Consider the following 20,052-nt stretch of genomic DNA (forward strand, 5'->3'; position numbering starts at 1 on the left):
TGAAGATGTTTGATTCTAAAGGCCATGGCTTGGTGTACTTCCTTGTGGACAGGGCCTATGATTTTTTTTTTTTTTATTGAGATGGAGTCTCACTCTTCCCCAGGCTGGAGTGCAGTGGCATGATCTTGGCTCACTGCAGCCTCCGCCTCCTGGGTTCAAGCAATTCTCCTGCCTCAGCCTTCCGATGTAGCTGGGATTACGGGCGTGCGCCACCATGCCCAGCTAATTTTGTATTTTTTTTAGTGGAGACGGGGTTTCACCATGTTGGTCAGGCTTGTCTGGAACTCCTGACCTCAAGTGATCCACCCGCCTCAGTCTCCCAAAGTGCTAGGATTACAGGCGTGAGCCACCGCGCCCAGCCGTGCCTCTGACTTTCAATACAGTTACTGAATGAGTGAAAGGGTGAATGTTAAGAAACAATTCCTATATCGTTTGTTATGAATGAATAGGTTTGGTTTGGTTTTTCTAATAGTATTTTTCACTTTGTCTCCCTAGTATGTTTTTTAGTTTTGATTTTAAGTTTAGGTGTAAGTAGCTCTTTTGGACATGGCACAGCTTACTTGAAGTATCGTATTTTCCTAAACATAGCTACCCACCACAATTACTCTCTTAGGACTGAGTTTAGGATTTTCTTTTTTAAAGCTTCCCAAGTAATTCCGAAACTGTCAGGTTTGGTCATTTAGCTCAGAGGCCCTGTGATTTCCTTGAACTTGGTCAAATCTGATCTTACCTGGCTACTTAAGTCATTACAGAAAGAAATCAAGAAATTGAGAAAAAAGGATTTATCAGAACTTGAGAAATCACTTTTGTAAATCCTAATTTACAGGAAGTGAAGTTTGCTTTATTCCAACCTTGCTAAGAAAATAAGACTGACTTGGAGGCCAGGGAAATGAATTTAAAAGCACAAAGGAAGCTTAGAGGGTGCTGGGCAATAACACCTCATCCCAGATGCTCTTTACTGTAGAGTGAGTGCCAGAAATGAAAGCGACCCAGTGGACTCAACTAGCAACACCAAGCACTTGATTGTGCAAAGTGCTGACAGACAGGCGAGATCAAACACCAGCCCTTTCCTCAAACCTAGACATGAAAAGACTAAGAGGTACAGTAGTCACGGCAAATGTGAGGACAAGAAGGGACACAGTAGTTCAGGTGGATGGAAGGGAATGACCAAAATGATATAAATAATTCTGGTTTAAGCTTCTACAGGTAAAAAGCTTGAAAGTTGGCACCAAGCCTGGCACAGTGGTATGCACCCGTAATCAACAGTACTTTGGGAGGCTGAGGCAGGTAGATTACTTGAGCCTAGGAGTTCGAGACCAGCCTGGACAACATGGCAAAACCCAGTCTCTATAAAAATTAAAAAATTAGCCAGGGATGGTGGCACGCACCTGTAGTCCCAGCTACTTGGGAGACTGAGGCGGGAGATCACCTGAGCCTGGGAGAGTGGGGCTGCAGTGAGCCGTGATTGCGCTGCTGCACTCCAGCCTGGGTGACAGAGTGAGACCCTTTCTCAAGAGAAAAAGTTATCATCTTGTCCTTACAACAAGAAAAATCTGGACAAATGGAAAATCAGTGACTTTTCTTGGACCCATCAGAGAATTGAGGTTGAAGGGCAAACCATCATCCTAAAGTCTGGAGAAACGGCTATCTAGAGAGAGACAGCCAAAATCTGCTTATCTGGAGCAAAAGCTACTGGAGCCATAAGCTAGTTGGAAACACTTAGATGGTAATGAATTGCTAGCAGCTGAGTGTGGGCGAGTATGAGAGTGAGAAGTCCCTGGGGATCATAGTCTTAAGAGGGGTCTCCACAGGTTCGTGAGCTTTACCTCCAAGAATCCCACCACATTCTCGGTGAAGATCTAGTAAGATCTGTGGCTCTGATGTGGAAAAGGGATCAATGTCCAAAACCTTTATTACAAAGGCTTACTCTCCAGGGTGAAAGACTGCCAGAGCCTTATCCCAATTGGCGGAAGGGCGTTCTTCCCACTCTAGCCCCTCCCCTCTAGGCTTCCTGTCTTTCTTAATTGGGGCGGGGATGGGGACTTAGTCAAGAGGGGTCAGGATTTCAAGGAAATAGACTGCAAATGCTGCAGCCAGAGAAGGGAGTAGGAGGCCAGAAAGGAAAAGCTCTACCACTGGAAAAACACTTGTGAAGCTCACAGGCCCACTAAGACATAGATTTAATCTGAAGATTATAGAATATCCCGCTTCCCACAGTTTACCACCGCACCAGTGGGATTCCAGTGTAACCGTAGTGGATTACAGCTGGAAGTCCCCCTCTGTGGAGGAGTAACTAGGGAAACCCAAAGTTAAGAGACAGGCAAAAGCAAAGACACTAGAGGAAGGTGAAACCTCTGGCACCTGTAACTGCAGCAAACATTTAACATAGTCCATCCTCTAGCCAGATTACCATGAACCTTCACACTTAAGGCCTGTCTACCTCAGTTTCTATTACCCAGTGCAACATACTGGCTTTCAACAAAAAAATTTCAAGGCATGCCAAAAAGAAAGAAAAAACAGTCTGAAGAGAGAAAGCAATCAGAACCAGAGTTGGATATGACACAGATTCCCTGTTTGATAATTACAACCTAACATATTAAAATTTGTAATGGAAAAAGTAGACATGTGCAAGAATAGATGGGTAATCAGAGAGATGGAAATTCAAAAGGAAATGCTAAAAATCAAAATCACTATAATAAAAACGAAGAATGTTTTTGATGGACTCATAAGTAGACTTGACAAATTTAGGAAACAATTAGTGAATTTGAAGGTAGGTCAGTAGGAACTTCCCAAACTGAAATGGGAAGAGAAAAAGTAGGAAAAAAAACCCAGACCATCCGAAAACTGGGATCATTTCAAAAGGTACAGCATATGTGTAATTGGAACACGTGAAAAAGAAAGAGTAGAGCAAAAAAATACATACAGTTGAACAATGCAGGGGTTAGGGGTGCCAACCCCTCATATAGTTGAAAATTTGCATATAACTTTTGACTCCCCCAAAATTTAATAGCCTACTGTTTTCCAGAGGCCTTGCTGATAACATAGTTAACAAGTATTTTGTATGTTACGTGTATACTGTATTTTTAAAGTAAGCTAAAGAAAATGTTACTAAGAAAATCCTAAGGAAGAGAAAACATTCACTATTCATTAAGTGGAAGTGGATCACCATAAAGGTCTTCATCCTCATCTTCACGTTGAGTAGGCTGAGGAGGAGGAAGAGGAGGAAGAGGAAGGGTTGGTCTTGCTGTCGAGGGGTGGGGAGGCGGAGAGGTGGAGGAGGTGGAAGGGGAGGCAGAAGGGACAGGCACATTCTATTACTTTTATTGGAAAAGTCTGTGTATGAGTGGGCCTGCGCAGTTCAAACCCGTGTCGTTCAAACTGTCTATATGTTTGAAGTAATAATGGCTGAGACCTTTCCAAAGTTAGTGAACCAAACCGCGGATCCAGGATGCTGAGAGAACACCAAGCAGAATAAATTTAAAAATAATAACCTTGTTGGTAAAAAAATAAAAATAACAAAAACACCTAGGGATGTCATGTTCAAACTGCAAAAAAACCACAGACCAAGATAAAATCTTGAAAGAAGTCAGAGAAAAAAGTAAAATAAGGGAGTGCTGGCATGACAGTTTGTAAGTATCTTTTATCAGCAGTCTTGAGAACAGAGGTGGTAATATTTTATAATACCTGGAGTCTAATTTGAATGGGAAAATGGTGTATCTTTAATATTCTTTTTTTTCTTCTGCTCTAAGGGAGAGAGAGAGGGGGTCACCTTTAATAGTCTGTAACTAAAATTTATTATTTCTTCCATTATGAATGTAGAAGTAAACCAGAGTATTCGTAGAAGCAGGACTTTTGACTGTCACCAATTAAAAAATGTAAGTATGTTAATTATATCACATTTGTTGTTGCAGATCTTGAAATACATTGATCACTGCTTGAAAATTATTGTAGTTATCAGACTCACCCCCAGATCTTGTTTAATTTTTTTCTTCTTTCTTTTTTTTTTTTTTTTTTTTTTTGAGACAGGGTCTCAATCTGTTGCCCAGGCTAGAGTGCAGTGGTGGGATCTCGGCTCACTGCAGCCTCCACCTCCCGGGTTCGAGCGATTCTCCAGACTCAGCCTCCCAAGTAGCTGGAACTATAGGTGCACACATGCCTAATTTTTTTTTTGTTTCCAGTAGAGTCAGGGTTTCACCGTGTTGGTCAGGCTGTTCTCAAACTCCTGGCCTCAAGTGATCCGCCCTCCTTGGCCACCCAAAGTGCTGGGATTACAGGTGTGAGCCACCACACCCAGCTTGTTTAACATTTTCCAAAGAAGCACATATTTTATCACAAGTTTTAAAATATTTTAATAAACATACTTCAATAAGTTGGTTTCTTTTATAATCCTATGTATTTTATTTTATACTTTTACAAACAGATATGTGAGTAGGGGTCTTTACAAAAATGTTTAAGACTCTGAATGCTCCTGTCACAGAGTAAGATCTGAAGTGCCTGGAGTTAGCCTGATGTGGAACAGGTTCACTTGGTGCTCCGGTGTGTGTACAAGGGGAAACAGGAGCAGGAGAGACAGAAAGACAGAGATTGGTGATCCGACCACCTATTGAGTGTTTAGGTTTCGGTGTAGGCTTTTACATGTATTACCTCATTTAATTATCGAAACAGCCCTATTGGATGGGTATTATCTTCATTTTACCAAGAGAGGAAATGGAACAGAGTTTAATTTGTCCAAGGTCACACAGCCAGTAAAAAGTACAATTGGGATTCAAACCCAAGTCTTTGTGATTCTAAAACCTGCACCTGTGTGATGGATGCTGCCTCCAATCTGGACCGTGTGCAGCTTGGCCAAGGCCCATGCCGAACACTCGCCCTGACAGCTGGTGCCTGCAGACTCCTGGACTCTACACCCCTCGTGCTCGCACAGTTGCCTTGGTGCCAGTGTTATCAAAGAGGCCAACATGAGCAGAGGCTCATGTTGAGCTAAAGAAAAATTAAACATTTAAGAGAATTCAGTTATAAACCTGGAATGGTCGTTCCTGCTTGACAGATGTAAACACCGCAGCTTTGTCATTGCTTAGCGCTCTCCGCACATTTCCTTTCCTTTCTAGCTAGATTATACTTTAATCCAGTTGTTTTCATGTTCACTCAATCCAAACCATGTTTAACCGGTTTATTCATTGGAGTGTCTCTGAGGTGAAGAAAGTTTTGTCCTTTCAACTTCACTGGGGATTTGCTGTCTTCTTTCTGCAAAGGGATTTTCCTGGATCTGTAATCTGAACACTTTGACCTGTGAGGGTTTTTCCCCCCAACTAGGAGCAAATTTGTGAGGCTTGACCCTTTGTGTGCTGTGAAGCAGAGACAATGCCCTTCTGTGAATGTCTTCTCCTCTTGAGGACAGTAGTAATTGGCGACAGGAATGTTAATCATTTGGCGAGCGCTTCTTCATGACCTTGCTGCCCTTTGCCACTGCAGCCAACTCCCAGCTTGCCTCTACTCCCTCCTTGAGAATGGAGCCGCCATTTTGTGGCAGCTTTCTAGAGAGGTTTTGTTCAAGAGCACTTTGAGAGTTGACAGTCTGACTTAAACTGAAGTAAGTGAATACCAGTTCACTCTCAGATCAGTCTGAGCTGATGAGACAACAGGTCCTCACACACATTGTCTGGTGGAAGGATAGATTGTTACAACTTTTATGGAAGGCAATTTGGCAATAACTATGAAAACTATATGCCCAGGAATCCCACTTCTAGGAATTTATCTCAGAGCACACTTTCTATTTGGAGATACATTTGTAGAATATAGATTTTCTTTTAATATTAATTGAATATATCTTAAAGATTATATAAGAAAGAGATAACATTGAACATTGGTTGTCTGGCTTGGGGACTGGGTGGCTCAAGGACAGGGACAAAGGGAAAACGTTACTTTAAAAACAAAAAACACAAAAACGCTTTTTATTTTTGAATAATTTTTTTTTCTTTGAGACAGAGTCTTGCTCTTGTCACCCAGGCTGGAGTGCAGTGGCACAATCTCAGCTCACTGCAACCTCCACCTCCCAGGTTCGAGTGATTCTCATGCCTCAGCCTCCCAAGTAGCTGGGATTACAGGCACGTGCCACCACGCCTGGTTAATTTTTGTATTTTTAGTAGAGATGGAGTTTCACCATCTTGACCAGGCTAGTCTCAAACTCATGACCTCAGGTGATCTACCCGCCTTGGCCTCCCAAAGTGCTGGGATTATAGGCGTAAGCCACTGCGCCTGGCCTGTTTTGGAATAATTTTAGATTTACAGAAAAGTTGTAAGAATACAAAGAGTTATATACCCCTTCATGCTGACATCTTACAGGACCATGGCATATTTGTCAAAACTAAGAACCAAGCACTGGGACCAGGAGTGGTGGCTCACGCCTGTAATCTCAACACTTCGGGAGGCCAAGGCAGGTGATCACTCGAGACCAGGAGTTCGAGACCAGTTTGGTCAACATAGTGAAACCCCCTCTCTACCAAAAACACAAAAATTAGCCGAGTGTGGTGGTACGCACCTGTAATCCCAGCTACTAGGGAGGCTGAGGCCGGAGAATCGCTTAAACCCAGGAGGCAGAGGTTGTAGTGAACTGAAATTGTGCCACCGGACTCCAGCCTGGGCAACAGAGTGAGACTCTGTCTCAAAAAAAAAAGAAAAGAAAAGAAAGAAAGAAACTAGTATTGGTACATTGTTACTAACCAAATTCCAAACTTTGACTTTCACTAGTTTGGTTTTTTTTTTATTATTTTTTAAATTTTTTTAGAGATGGGGGTGCGTGGCTCACTGTGTTGCCCATGCTGGTCTCCAACTCCTGGACTCAAGTGATCCATTCACCTTGGCCTCCCAAAGTGCTGGGATTACAGGTGTGAGCCACAGTGCTGGACCACTTTCACTAGTTTTAAAGAATATCCTTTTTCTGTTCCAGGAGCCAATCCAGGAAACCATATTTCACTTAGTCCTCCTATCTCTTTAGTTTCCTGGTCTGTGACATGTATATCCTTTTGAACTTTGTATCATGTGACTATTAACTATTCAAAAACAAGTAAATTAATTTATTAATTATTGCTTTTTTTTTTTTTTTTTTTTTTTTTTGGTAGAGTCTCACTCTGTCGCCTAGGCTGGAGTGCAGTGGTGCCATCTCGGCTCACTACAACCTCTGCCTCCCAGGTTCAAGTGATTCTCCTGCCTCAGCCTGAGTAGCTGGGATTACGGGCACGTGCCACCATGCCCAGCTATATTTTTGTATTTCTAGTAGAGACGGGATTTCACCATGTTGGTCAGGCTGGTCTTGAACTCCTGACCTCGTGATCCGCCTGCCTTGGTCTTCCAAAGTGCTGGGATGACAGGTGTGAGCCATCGCACCCGGCCAAAAACAAGTAAGTTTTTTAAAAGAAATAGACTTGGAAAGTGCTAGGATGTTAGAACTGTAACAAATCTTAGAAGCAATCTCATCTAAGCCTCTCATAATGGGAAGGGACTTGTCCAAGGGCCTCCCCTAACAGCAGACCTGGGGCTCAGACTAGAAACCAAGGGGAGGGGCCCTTGGAGAGTGGTTGAAAGAACACAGGCTTTGAAGTCACCCAGTCTTGGGCCAGTCACTACACTTCTATTTGGACTGGCTTCTTTCGCTCCACATAATGTTTTAAGAGTCATCCATGGTGCACACATATCAATAATTTCCTTAAAAGACCAAAAAAATTAAAAACAATTCCTTGAAGAAGTATTCCTGATTTCTAAGAATTTTCTGAGAAGAAGAAGTGTGTTTCTCTATCCTGGATCTGTACTTGTGCAGAAATGCGACACCACTGACCACTCTCTAACCTTCCCATAGACATTCCCGCACATTTCAGCACCAAACAGAAGCTGGCTTGGTGCACTTTGTCCTCAGCCCAGGCACTGTTGCTGGGGGGGCCTGCAGGGAACCATGGTTGAGAGCACTGTGAGACAAAGCCCTCAGGCAGGGGGAATCAGAAGAAAGCCTCAAATGTAAACACTGAGTCAGTACCTCCATATTAAGAAAGAAGCAGGGGAAATTAGCTAGGCGTGGTGGCGTGCACCCATGGTCCCAGCTACTCAAGAGGCTGAGGTGGGAGGGTGGCTTGAGCCCAGGAGGTGAAGGCTGCAGTGAACTGTGCACCACTGCACTCCATCCAGCCTGGGTGATAAAGTGAAACCATGTCTCTAAATAAACATATAAAATAATGCAAATTAAAAACCACATGATAGATATTTTGGAAAATGTAGATGAAAAGAACTTAAAGGCCCACATGGGAAGATCCCTTGAGGCCAAGAGTTTGAGACCAGTCTGGGATTCTACCCTGTCTCCAGGCAGGAGAATCGCTGGAACCTGGGAGGCAGAGGTTGCGGTGAGCCAAGATCATTACTACCGCATTCCCACCTGGGTGACAGGAGCGGGACTCCGCCCCACCCCCGCCAACCGCCAAAAAACTTCAAACTGTCCAGACCTTGTCTTGCAGGCCTGCTGACCTCCATGACTGCACCTCTCTGGAGGATGAAGGCACCGACTGTGTGAGATTCAGCCTCCCGGGCCCCGGGGGTCAGGTCATAAAGCTTCCTCTTCTCTCTGATTCTCTCTCCAGAGATGGACAGCGCCTCCTAGAGTGAATGTGTGCACCACATAAAAATTCAAAGCAAATGGAAATTTTAGTAAACTTGCCAATTCCACTAAAACATGCATTTGAGAATCCTTTTTGAAATAAAGGACTACCGTCCTAGAGAATAATTTGTTGATTTTTCAGAGCTGATGTATCTAGTTTCAATTTTTTGGGTAGGTTTTACCGTTGCGCCCTTCCTTTCATGCCGTGAATCTGCATTATTAAGGCAATTAAAGCCAGTCTCGGTGGCCCGTGCCTGTAATCCCAGCACTCTGAGAGGCTGAGGTGGGTGAATTGCTTGGGCCCAGGAGTTCGAGACCAGCCTGGGCAACATAGGAAGACCCTGTCTCTACAAAAAATACAAAAATTAGCTGGGCGTGGTGGTGCCCACCTGTAGGCCTAGGTACTCAGGAGGCCGAGGTGGGAGGATCACTTGAGCCCCAGAGATGCAGGCTATAGTGAGATGAGATCATGCCACTTCACTCCATCCTGGGCAACGAAGCAAGCCGGGTCTCAAAAAACAGTAAAATGAAATAAAATAAGGTAATTAAGAAAGAAAACTAAAATTAAGACAACATGAGGGATATGAAGATGATGAGAAGATGTAAGTCGGTTTTTATCCCCTCAGAAACCAGGCAATAGATATATTTAAAGTATCATCCCAGTTATTTTGTTACTCATTTATAATGATTCTCATGGCCTGTACTTAAATGAAGGCAAAGTTGATGGCTGTGGCTGCCGCCATCACGCCGGCTGCAGCAGGGAGGCGCGGCTGGGACTGCACGCTCCATGGAGCCAGTGGGAGCCCCACCGGGAGCTCTGCTCTGTCTTAGTTGGGATGGGAACTCCTGGAGCTGCCACAGCCTCCCAAACCACAGCTGCAGACCCAGGCCTCCTGCTCCATGGAGCAGGCAGGAGTCCCCCGACTCCTGGGCAGGGCTATAGCCACCCAAACTGCAGCTGTGGATTCGAACCTCCTTATGCTCTTGGAGGAGGGCTGGGTGCAGGCAGGATCTGCTGAGACTGCAGCCACCCTCCTAGGCACAGGACCCGTCGTCTCTGCAGCCTGTACCCTCGAAGGCCCCAGGAGGGAAACTCCCCACCCCAATCCCTGCAGGCTCGGTGGTGTCTGCTCCCGCTGCCTCGCCCTCCTAGGTGCAGGACCTCTGCGTGGCTGCAGCCTGCACCTTCGGGGGCCCCAGGAAGGACACTCCCCACGCCCTCCGCATCCCTACAGGCTCGAGGGTGTCTGTTCCACCGCCTGGCCTCTCTCCACTTCTGGCGCCTGCTCTGATCTTGGAGTGGGGTTGGGGCTGAGCCCCCAGGCCTTGAATGGCAGCTGGAGACAGAGTCCTGGCCTGAAAGGGGCCGGTCCTCAGCAAGGCCCCACCTTCAGGCCAGAGAGGGCTTGAAGGCCGGGCTGCCAGTCCCACAGACTGAAGTGGGGACTGGTGGTGCTTCTTCCCGGCACCCATGGCCGCCCATGGACCAATTGGCACCCACTTCCTCCCCTCTGAGGTCCATGAAAACTGGGCTCAGCCAGAGCAGGGCAGAGGATGGCCATAAGAGAAGAGGGTAGAGAGACAATGGGAAGACAAGACGCCCCTCTCTGCTGAGAGCTTCAGAGACCTGCAGAGACATCCAAATGACCTGCCTGCAGAGAGGAGCCAGCCTCTCCAGGGCCGCTTCTCTGCTGAGAGCTCAACACTCCACAGGATGATCTGCCTGGAAAAAGGAGCTACCCACTGTGGGTCTCCTCTGAGCTGTTTTAACACTAAATAAAACTCTTCATCTTCTTCACCCTTCACTTGTCTGTGTGCCTCATTCTTCCTGGACACAGAACAGGAACTCAGGCCACAGAGGTTTCTAGCCAGAAAAATCGACACCCCAGAGATCTCATAACAAAGCAAAGAATACGCTCACAACTGTGGCCCTGAAACGAAACTCAGGCTAGGACATGGCAAGTGGCTGGGCTGGTCGCTGACTTGATTTTTCAGAGGTGGCAGCTCCCTCTCCCTTTCTGAAAGAAGTTGAGCCGCAGCCAGATTTGGGGTGGAATCACATGGCAGTTACTCCAAGTGCTCACCACAGTCTACTCGTGGTCATCTGGTGGTTTCTGGAGCCATTTTCTGGGCCCAGTCTCACTCCCGGGGCCTGCTTGCTCAGCCTCTGCTTATAGCTGGGCTAGACCCAGATTTGGGAGGTTTAAGGCAAACAAAGGAAGGTAAGGCAGGCATTTTCCTTTTTGCAGATAATTCTGACCACCAAGACACCAAAGAGGAGGAAAGAGAGCAGGTTGAAGAGACTGCCAGACGGTTTCGGCTTGGGAGAGAAGAGATGCTGGCAAGTGCAGCCTGTGTGTGCAGAGAGAGAGGCCCGGGCTGCCGGAAGTAAGGCGAGCCCAGCATGAGTCAAGCAATCCCTCACTATCCCCTTCCTTGTGCTGACTGCCCAGATCTCCACCAGCTGGAAAATGTGGGTCCCCCCCACTCCCCCATCATCTGAGTATTGAGTTACTGGAACAAAGGCACCTGGAGCAGATGTGACCTAGGGCCACAAGGTGCTGACATGTCCTGTGGCACCACCTTCCAGGAGAGCGAGTGCCCAGGTGGGGAAGAACAGCCCCATGGAGAAGAAGCTCCAGTGTAACCCACAGTTGTTTTTCTTTTCTTTTCTTTCTTTTTTTTTTCCAGGGTCAGGATCTCACTCTTTTGCCTAGGCTGGAGTGCAATGGCACAAACAAAACTTACTGCAGCCTTGAATTCCTGGGCTCTAGTCATCCTTCTGCCTCAGCCTCCCAAGCAGCTAGGATTACAGGAATAAGCCACTGCACCTGGTCCACCCACATGTGAGACACACACACACACACGCATATATATGTGTGCGTGTATATGTATTTCATATATATATATTTTTTTTTTTTTTTTTTTTTTGAGACACAGCCTCATTCTGTGACACAGGCTGGAGTGCAGTGGCATGATCTCCACTCTTTGCAATCTCCTCCTCCAGAGTTCAACTGATTCTCCTGCCTCAGCCTCCCTAGTAGCTGGGATTACAGGTTTGCACCAACATGCCCAGCTATTTATATTTTCTGTATTTTTAGTAGAGACGGGGTTTCACCATGTTGCCCAGGCTGGTCTTGAACTCCTGGCTTCAAGTGATCCAGCTGCCTTGGCCTCCCAAAGTGCTGGGTTACAGGCATGAGCCGCTGCGCCCAGCCCCTACACATGATGTTTGAAGAGTTGTTAACTCCAATCTTCTGCCCAACCTTGGTGTTAAGTGGAAGGGAAGATGAAAGCAATTGCTCTTGGTGTTTCTGTGGTGGCTATAACCAAGCCCCTATCATTGATGGTCCCTGAAGAAACTCAGCAAGCCTCAGGGCAGTGTTTCAGGAAGTATGGAGTGAGGACCAATGGCATCAGGGTTGTGAAATGCAGGTGCCAGGGCTCCACCTCGCACTTGCTGAGTCCCAGTCTCAGGAGGTAAGGACTGGGAATCTAATCTCCACGGGTAAGTCATATTCATGCTGTTTCATATATTGCGAACTGATTTTTTAAACATTTTTGTTGGGCCTAATTAGCCAAAACAGTGAGTGGCAGGTAAAATGATGGCACATACCAACTAACAGAATTATTATGCAAACACCAAAAGGAATTCTAGACTTCATAACCACTAGTAACAATGCCAGAGATCGAATGTTAAGAGGGCTATCAGAATGCAAAACATGTTTACTCTGATTACAATTATGTTAAAATACATAGGTACACGTGTAGGAAATAGAAAAAAAAGGCGAAAATAAAATAGTTGTATTAGAGAAGTAGAATTATAGGTGATTTATCCGTCTCCAGATTTTCCTATAGTGTTATCAAAAAAAAAAAAAAAAAAAGGCCAGGTACAGTGGCTCATGCCTGTAATCCCAGCACTTTGGGAGGCTGAGGCAGGCGGATCACCTGAGGTCAGGAGTTCGAGACCAGCCTGGCCAAACATCGTGAAACTAAACTACAAAATTAAAACACAAAAATTAGCTGGGTGCGGTGGTGGACACCTGTAATCCCAGCTACTCAGGAGGCTGAGGCAGGAGCCAAGTTGAGGCTGGAACCAAGGAGATGGAGGTTGCAGTAAGCTGTGATTGCACCACTGCACTCCAGCCTGGGCGACAGAGTGATACTCCATCTCAAATAAATAAATAAATAAAATAAAGATAAAAATAAATCACTTTCATGTGGTTACAATATTGTAATTGAAATAAAATAGGGCTGGACATGGTGGCTCATGACTGTAATCCCAGCCCTTTGGGAGACTGAGGTGGGCAGATCACTTGAGGCCAGGAGTTCGAGAGCAGCCTGGCCAATATGGTGAAACCCCATCTCTACTAAAAAATACAAAAATTAGCCGGGCATGGTGGTGCGTGCCTGTAATTCCAGTTATTTGGGAGGCTGGGGCAGGAGAATCGCTTGAACCCAGGAGGCAGAGCTTGCAGTGAGTGGAGATCGCACTACTGCACTCCAGCCTAGGTGACAGCGTGAGACACTTTCTCAAAAAAAGAAAGAAAAAAGAGAGAGAGAGAAAGAGAGAATAACTACCCTATCACCTCTGGCATACATGCCACTTACCATGTATCTGTAAAATAAACCACAAGGCACTGCATGGGTCAGAGATGTCTTCAGACAGCCCAGCCCTCCCAGAAGGGAAGGTCAGCCCTTGTCCCAGGGCACTGCGATTCTGCAGCTCGCTGCATGTGGAAGGAGCATGGAGTTGCCTGGGCTGTGGGGAGCGGCGGAGGGTGCATTGCATCAGGCTCAGCTGTTGTTTTTGTTGCCCTAAACAAGGTTCCAAGGGGACTAGGGAAGGATGGATCACCTTCTTAGGCCTGACAGTCTCAATCCCACTTCTGAACTACAGATTATCTGGGCCCACTGCCCCTCCCCAGCCAGACCTGGGTTGCCTAGTGTATACAAAATTCCCTGATCTTCCTTATCCCAGGGATGCCTTGAGAGACCTTCCTTCCTATGGCAGAGCTTGGGGTGAGCCTGGAGTCCCGTTGGCAAGAACTGGCTTCCTTATTTTGATATTCAGGGAGGAGGAAGACTGAAACTCGCTAGCCCCTGGGGGAAGCTTTAGGAGTCAGCTCAAGGGGGGCAGAGCCCCTCCCTGCACCCCAGGCCTTCCCCACCTCCAGCCTCCCACAGACCCTGGATGCTCTGCTCCAAATCACAGGCTGCTGCCAATTACAAAAGGACTCTTAACTCCTTTTTGCAGCCCCTTGATTGATAGCACTGGTGAGTAAAATTATAAGCCTTAATGATCATGTTAATTTCTGGGGAAAGGGAAGCGGTCAGAAGAGGTTCTCAATCATAAGCGCCATAATCAGCTGGGTGAGTTCAATGACAAGCCAGAGCAAAAAAGAGGGGAAATAATTAACTTTTTAAAAGGTCACCAGAAAGTAGGGGGAGACCAACCAGGCATGACGGATGAGGGCACAGACGACTCTGGAGCCTGAAGATGAGCCCCTTTTCCAGGGTTCTTGACCAAAGGCCAGCATCAGGGCTTCTCATCTTTAGTTGCACACTGGAATTGCCTTAAAAACACTGATGCCAGCTGGGCGCGGTGGCTCAAGCCTGTAATCCCAGCACTTTGGGAGTCCGAGGTGCATGGATCATGAGGTCAGGAGATCGAGACCATCCTGGTTAACATGGTGAAATCCTGTCTTTACTAAAACTACAAAAAAAAAAAAAAAAAATTAGCCAGATGTGGTGGCAGGCGCCTGTAGTCCCAGCTACTCAGGGAGGCTGAGGCAGGAGAATGGCGTGAACCCGGGAGGCGGAGCTTGCAGTGAGCTGAGATTGTTTCCACTGCACTCCAGCCTGGGCGACAGAATGAGACTCCGTCTCAAAAAACAAACAAACAAGCAAACAAAACAACACTGATGCCTGGGCCCTGGCCCAGAAATGCTAGTGTAATCTATCTGGGGTACAGCTTGGACACTGAGCATTTTTAACACTCCCCAGGTGATTCCATGTGCAACAAAGATTGAGAAGGACCAGTCTAAAAGAAGCAAGTGGCCAAGGTTGAACACATTTGCAAATGTGCTTAATCTGATTGGTTCTTTTATTCTTTCCTTTCCCTTTCCCCTTCCTTTCCTTCCTTTCCTTTCTCCTTTCCTTTCTTTTTCTTTCCTTTCCTTTCCTTCTTCTCTCTTTTCTTTCTTCCTTTCTTTCTTTTCCTTTCCTTTCTTTCCCTTTCCCTTACCTTCTTTCTTTTCTTTCTTTTTCTCAGCATGTTGTCCAAGCTGGTCTCAAACTCCTGGCCTCAAGCAATCCTCCCGCTTTGGCCTCCCAAAGTGCTGGGATTACAGGTGTGAGCCACTGCACCTGGGCACTCTGATTAATTCTTCCACAAAAGAGAATTTCTTCTGGGGTCTCCTAGCACCACACCAGTTAAAGATGATGATGAGATTTTAGAACAGAAGGAGGAAAATTAGGCATCACTGAGCCTAATACTCCTTTCACAGACGAAAAACCCAGCGGTGCAAACAGGTTAGCTGACCTGCCAGAGATCACACTGGTCACAACTGGAACCTCAGTCTCTTCCCCCTGGCCAATGCTCCTTCTACTAGGCCCATTGCTGTGTCAAACAGGATGCTCTGTTCTGACCGTCGGGGGTCGGGAGCTGTGAGCTGTTTTCTAGCCTGCATGGTGGAAGAGTCCAGGTCTCTCCTGACTCTTGCTCAGTTTCCTGGGACATAGTGATCGACAGATAGTAGAGATATCAGTTCCATGGACAGAATAAGGCCACCTGGTTCACCTGAAAATGCAAACTATGACCTTAGTCTCCTCAATACATTGACTCCACCCATGGTTTCCCAGCAGAGCATTGCAACATCTTGGCACATCATGAAGATGCCCAGGATATGTGGCAACATCCTGGTTTCTTCATCTGAGAGTCTGCCGTCTGCCACATTGCTGACAAGCCTGCCTCACAGTGTACGGTAAAAGATCTGATGAGGCTCCCTGATGGTCTATATTGAGGTCAGCAATATTCAATATTCAGCAATGTTACAAAATGAGTTTCAAAAATCTAAAAACATTATTAAAAATGAAGACTACATTGAAAAGAAATCATTTGTGGTTTGTGGTAAAGGTACTGGAGTTATTCAGTTAAAGAGAGTTGTTGTTCTTCAATTTCTAGAACTGATTGTTTTCAGAAAGGTATTGTAAAATGCGTAGTACAAGATCCTTAGAGCGGCATCTTAGTAGTAGAAAGCATAAGCCAGCCAAGTGCAGTGACTCACACCTGTAATTCCAGTGCTTTGGGAGGCTGAGGTAGGAGGATCAGTCAAGGCCAGGACCTGAGACCAGCCTTGCCAACATAGCTTAGACTCTGTCTCTGCAAAGAAAAAGAATTTAGTAAAAAATTTAGCTGAGCATGATGGCATGCACATTTACTCCTAGCCTACTCAGTAGGCTGAGGTGGGAGGATCCCTTGAGCCCAGGAGTTGGAGGCTGCAGTGAACTGTGATTGTATCACTGCACTCCAGCCTGGGTGACAAAGCAAGACTCTGTCTCAAAAAAAAAAAAAAAAAAAATTATCACGCCTATAATCACGGAACTTTGGGAGGCTGAGATGGGCAGATCACTTGAGTCCAGGAGTTCGAGACCATCATGGGCAACATGGCAAGACCCCCATCTCTACAAAAAAATTAGCCGAGCATGGTAGTATCAGTTACTTGGGAGCTGAGGTGGGAAGATCACTTAAGTCCAGGAGGCAGAGGTTGCAGTAAGCCTAGATGGTGCCATCGCACTCCAGCCTGGGTGACAGAGTGAGATACTATCTCAAAAAAATTTTTTAATTAAATTTTTAAAATAAAATAAAAAGCGTCAGCCAACCTGGTTCTACATTTTCACATTTTCATTTACCCTTTCTCTCAAACTTCACTGTAGCATGGGCACTCCCAGAAGTTCTTAGAAGTGGCCTGCACTAAAAATTTGGTGGAACCAAACTCTGACTATCAGTACAGGGTGAGACCTACTTAATGAGTCCAGTAAGCATTGTAGCAGCGGCATATTCACAATAGAAACATATGCATTCTCTGTATTTTTCTAACAGCTTCTGAAGTGTTCATCAAGCCCGTGTCTGATTAAGCACTTTTAAATTCTGAGCAATGAAATGGGCCCTCTCATACCCTCTTGGCAGGAGTGCAAATTGATACAACTCTTTGGAGAGCCATTTGGCTGTATCTGTCAAAATTAAAAATGCATATAATCTTTGACCCAGAAATGCCACTTCTAAGAATTTATCCTGCAGAAACACCCCCCAAACCCACAAAACTGTACGTGGAAGGTGAGTTCTTTGCAGTTTAATTTATTATAGTGAAACACTGCAAGCAAACCAAGTTCCTGAACAAGGAATTAGTTGGGTACACGGTGGTCCATCCTTAAAATGGAATACTAGATAGATGTTAAATTGAATGAGGTAGAGCCATATGTATTCATCAGGAGAGATAGCCTTAGGCAAAAAAAGAAACTTACAGAAAAGTAGTGTTACCATTTTTATAAAAATGTGTAAGGAAGGCAGCCATGAGCAATCTCTGGCCATTGGATTCAGTGCTTGGGCTCCTACATTGCAATGAAAACCTAATCTATATGTAAAATAACAGGAGTCTCAATTCAGTGCCTGAACTCACCCCCTGTTCTCTCTCTTCTCTTGTATCAAAGGATAACTAAAAGTAAGTTAAACGCAAATGTAAGACATGACTCCTAATTGCCATGATATGTAAATAACACTTTTGAAAAGTGACCCTCCCAGATTTAGAAAAAACATTTATCAAAGGAGAAGCTCTAGGCTGGGCGCACTGGCTCACACCTGTAATCTCAGCACTTTGGGAGGCTGAGGCGGGTGGATCACCTGAGGTCAGGAGTTTGAGACCAGCCTGGCCAACATGGTGAAACCCCGTCTCCACTAAAAACACAGAATTAGCCGGGCGTGGGCCTGTGCCTGTAATCCCAGCTACTCCAGAGGCTGAGGGACGAGAATCACTTAGAACCCGGGAGGCAGAGGTTGCAGTGAGCCGAGATCGGGCCACTGCACTCCAGCCGGGGAGACAGAGTAAGACTCTGTCAAAAAAAAAAAAAAAAAAAGGAGAAGCACTGAAGACTTTTTTTTTTTTTTTTTTTTTTTTAACTGCAATAATCACTTGGCTGAATGCATCTCTTATTTGGATTGTATATGTTGAACTTGTGTATTCACAGACCACTGTTGAGCCTCCCCCACATCACCGACCACAGAGACCATGGAGAATACCTGCCTTAAGTCCATGCACGTAGTAATGTTCTTTAAGAACCCAAAGGAGCCCATCGTCAGGCTACATCCAGCAGAAACCCCAAAATCCCATAGGAGACTGTTACTGAGTTTTAAATGCTTTAAATTCTGGGCTTTTTCAAATGTTGGAGGCCAGGCTTGCTTTTTTTTTTTTTTTTTTAAATAATGGCAGAGATGCCTGAAACAAAAGTCATCCCAGTAGGAATCAGTATTCTGTGGCTTGTTCCAAGAATCTTACTCTCTTTTAATTTTCCTGAGAATATTTATAATAGACTAAAGTAGATTGTGATTGTACTAGGTTTTGTTACAGTTCAGTGAATCTTCTCCCCTCGCTCCACCTCCATAGGAGGAGTACACTTCTCTGCCCACTTAAGATTGGGAAGGTTGGCCATCGATCTAGCTGTGGCCAGGGGAAAGTAAGCAATGTGAAGTCAGTAGCAGGTGTAAATGTCTTTGCATCAGCCTCTTGCACTTCTGCATGTTGCCATGAAAAGAAGTTATCCTAGGAAAGTTGCTAGTCTAGGATGAGGAAACCCTGAAGCTTATTTATTTATTTATTATTGAGACAGGGTCTCACTCTGTCACCAGGCTGGAGTGCAGTAGCATGATCACAGCTCACTGCAGCCTCGACTTTCTGGGCTCAAGTGATCCTCCCACCTTAGCCTCCCAAATAACTAGGACCACAGGTGCACATGACCACACCTGGCTAATTTTTTGTATTTTTAGTAGAGACTGGGTTCCACCTTGTTGCACAGGCTGGTCTCGAACTCCTGGGCTTGTGATCTGCCTTCTCAGTCTCCCAAAGTGCTGGGATTACAGGTGTGAGTCACCTCCCCCAGACTCCCTGGAGCATATTTAAACCCAAACTATAGCCTGGAGTCAGCTCCAGCTGATCCCAGCCAAGCCCTGCACACGCACACGAGACTGGCAGTCCTGTGAGCAAGTTATAAGAGTTTGTTGGTGTAAGCTTTGAGGGGTGTTTGTTTTTCAGTATTATTGAAGGAAAACTTGACTGATACAGATGAACAGCCTCGGACCCATCACTCAGCTTTACTAAATCTTGTCATTGATCTCATATTTGTTTGAGTTTTTTTTTTTCTTATGAAATTAACCATTACAGAAACATTTGAGGGTCCTCTAAGTACCCTTCACCCATCCCATCTCTTGGAAGTAGCCACTATCAAGCAGTTAGTATTTATAACACTCATGCCTATTTTAAATGTTTTCTATACATATTTGTTTTTTGAGACGGAGTCTCGCTGTGTCTCCCAGGCTGGAGGTGCAGTGGCGTGATCTCCCTCACTGCAAGCCCGCCTCCCGGGTCTTTCATTTGATTCTCCCGCCTCAGCCTCCCAAGTGGCTGAGACTACAGTGGCGCCCGCCACCATGCCCGCTAGTTTTTGTATTTTTTAGTGAGACGGGTTTCACTCATGTTAGCTTGTGGGATAGTTCCTGATCTCCTGACTCGTGATCCACCTCGCCTCGGCCTCCCAAAGTGCTGGGATTACAGGCTTGAGCCACCGCGCCCGGCCATGTTTTCTATACATTTGTATACCCATAAACATTGTCTAGTATTGTTCTGTAGGTTGTAAAACTTTATATAAATGATACTAAGCTGTATGTGTCCTCTGCAATGTACTTTCCCCATAACACACACAAACACACTGTATTTCAGATTTACCCATGTTGATACATTAGCTCTAGCCATTCACTTTGCCTATGGCGACATTGTCTGTATTCACTACAATGTACCTATTCTCTGTCAATGGATATTAAAGTTGTTAAATACAAACGGTGTTGCAAGGGACATTTTGCACAATCTTTGAGTACTGTGCTTTTCTTTAAGACCAATTCTCATTCTTTGTAGAATAAGTAGACAAGAAGTGCACGGCTGATTGAAATTTCACATATGCAGTCTGTAAGGCCATTTTAGCAAGAGCAGAGGCACGAGCATCTCTTGCTGGAGCTGCCACCCAAAAGGAGTCCACAGTGCCTGTGGCCTTGGGCACCTCTGATTTCTATCTCTGGCCTTTGCTTGTGGGACCAGTGCCTTAAGGCTTGCTGGGAACATCTGGATGACCTTTCTACTGCTCCTTCC

The sequence above is a fragment of the Papio anubis genome, chromosome 6 (genome assembly GCF_008728515.1).
Source record: "Papio anubis isolate 15944 chromosome 6, Panubis1.0, whole genome shotgun sequence".
NCBI lineage: Eukaryota > Metazoa > Chordata > Mammalia > Primates > Cercopithecidae > Papio > Papio anubis.